Source organism: Petaurus breviceps, unplaced genomic scaffold (assembly GCF_028583685.1).
Source record: "Petaurus breviceps papuanus isolate PSGF00001 unplaced genomic scaffold, PetGlider_PUasm1.0 76, whole genome shotgun sequence".
Lineage (NCBI taxonomy): Eukaryota > Metazoa > Chordata > Mammalia > Diprotodontia > Petauridae > Petaurus > Petaurus breviceps.
The window spans coordinates 1,647,875-1,650,425 of NW_027186473.1; positions in this window are offsets into that span (position 1 = coordinate 1,647,875).

Below are 2,551 nucleotides of genomic sequence, written 5' to 3' on the forward strand. Positions count from 1 at the left end.
GAGAGAGAGAGAGAGAGAGAGAGAGAGAGAGAGAAGAGATAAGCAGAAAGAGACTTTGGAAGAGAGAGAGGAGTCAAACATTGGGGAAAGATAATGAAAAGAAATTGAAACAGATTGGTATAAGAGTCTGTAGGGATAAAGAAGTGGGGGCAGCAAAAAAGAAAATAGAAAGAAATAAGAGACGGAAGGGGTCGTAGAAAGAAGAAAGAGAGAGAGACTCATTGAGAGAATGTGTCTATAAGAGTTTGGGATGGGTAACAAAGACAGAACTAGGCAAGGGGCAAGGAGAAGGTACTGAGAGAGATAAGAGAATGGGGGGGGGGAAGAGAGAGAGTTTGGATTTGTGGTCTATGATCGGAAATAACAATGATAATCATTCCTCTTTGCCTCGCTCTCCTCCGCCCAAATCAGTTTACTGCCTATTGGCTTCCGCCTGAGGAGGGGGTAAGAATAAGGAACGTGAGTGATGTGCTCAGAGGAACTCCATTCCAAACCCTTATGGCGCCAGAGCACCTGTACACCCTGCAGACTGGCATGGTCCCAGCGTTCTTCCACTCTCTATGTTACGGAGAAGCCCTGGGCAATTCTAATGTCTGCGTCCGTCAGTCTGTCTGTCCTCTCTCTCTTTCTCTCTCTCTAGCGCCCACTCTAAGGGTTGAAGATTACGGGTGGGCTGGGGGTGGGGAAAGAGTGTGGCTCCTGGGCTGGAGAGCTTGGGCGGTGGGGTCGAACCTTGGAAAGCGAGAAAAGAGTTGTATTGTGATATTGTGATAGGGGTGAGAGCGAGCGGAAAGGTAGGGTAAAGTTGAAAACTTGCAGCAAAACACCTCCGAAGTCAAAGCCCTGACTTGCCATCACCCCACCCTAGCCACTGGAGGGAGACCCGGTTTTTCCACTAAGCCATTCTCCCGGAGCCGTGCGGGTCCCCACTATAGCCGTTCAGGCCCGCGCAGATTCTTTCAGAGACTGCCGCCGTATTGCCTCCTTCTCTCCTAGCTCTCCCCGCCCTAACCCCTTCTTGCCCAAGCTTGGTCGCCAGTGCTGAACCTCCTGCCCCTGCCCTCTCGCGGCTCCCCCTCTTGGCCCCGGCGATGCCCCAAGCTCAGAAGGGGCTAGCAAAACTAATCTGTTGGATGGCCTGACTTTCCCTTTCCATCCCATTCATTGAACGTGGAGCTGTATCTTTCAGAGTCTGAGCCTCACGGTCCGATGCGCAAATGCGCTTGACTTCATTTTCCCCTTTGTAATATGTGTAGGTTTATTTTCCAGTGTAACAACCTCCCCCTCTGGTCTTTCTTGCCCCTATCCCTCCGCCCCTCTTTTGTGGCCGGGTTTCTTCGTCGCCTCTGAAGATGAAAGGCACTCGGGCCGGGCCAAGCCTGACAGCACCAGCCCCAACCCCCTGTTTTGTTCGAGTTGTGCTTTCTACACGCGAGCTCTCCCCTAAAAGTTGTACCAAATGGTTAATTTGATTATTCCAACTATAGACCAACTGCTTCAGCAGCCTCCACCACGCGTCTGGGAGGAAAAAAGAAACCATCTATAAGAAATAATCTAATAAACGTGAAGTGTAGAAAAACCCCTTCTGATTTTCAACCGGCACAAATAGAATTAGAGCTTCAGCATCCTTTTCCCAAACAGACCTTTTGTCTAGATCACAAATTCAGCCAACCAGCAATGTGTACAGTGGCTGCTATTTATTTTAATAGATAGGCGGGTGGGAAGCTAGATGGATAGATAGATAAATGGATAGATGGATAGATGGATGGAGAGATCCATCTTCATCTGACTGCCCTTTCTTAATATGTGTACACGGTTGATTTTTTTTTCCTTGCCAATTTACTGAATCAATAAAGCAAAGGCAATGCAATGGGGAAAAAAAAAGTCATTTAAAACTCAAAACAAGGGAAGGGCAGCCAGGGATATCTACCATGAGAAAAAAAAAATGTTTACATGCTACCCCGTACCAAAATGAAAAAGGTTGAAAGTTTAAAAGAAACTTTTCTTTCCTTTTCTTTGCCATTCATAGGAGGGTTTCTTTTTTCTTCTTCTTTTTTCCTTGAAAGTCAGAAAGAATGTTAGAAGACAAGGAAACAAAACAGCAAACAAAATGCCATTGTATTGAAGTAGCAATTCATGGGAAAACGCTTGTCAGCCTCATAATGTCTCACTTCTATGAGGCTGTTTTACCGCAGGCTAAACACAATAACATGGGAATGAATAAAATATTAAATACCAGTGAGAATTTCAGAAGAATTTTCTTTTTGATTGCTTTATTTGGTGCTGCATCCAAATGATTCCACCACAGAAGTCATTGCCTATCATGAAATCAACCAGAAACAACAGTTTTCTGAACAGGAGAATAAAAAGAAAAAGAAAAGATTTGTGCCTCAGTGTGTCTACAAGCCACACAGCAGATTTCCTCCTTTTTTCAGTTACCTGACTGGGAAAATTCACTTAAAAGGACTTAATAGGGAGATCAGTGCATCCACAATATAAAATATAAACCAATCAAGGTGCATTCTGGGTCTGAGAACCAGCCAATATGAAC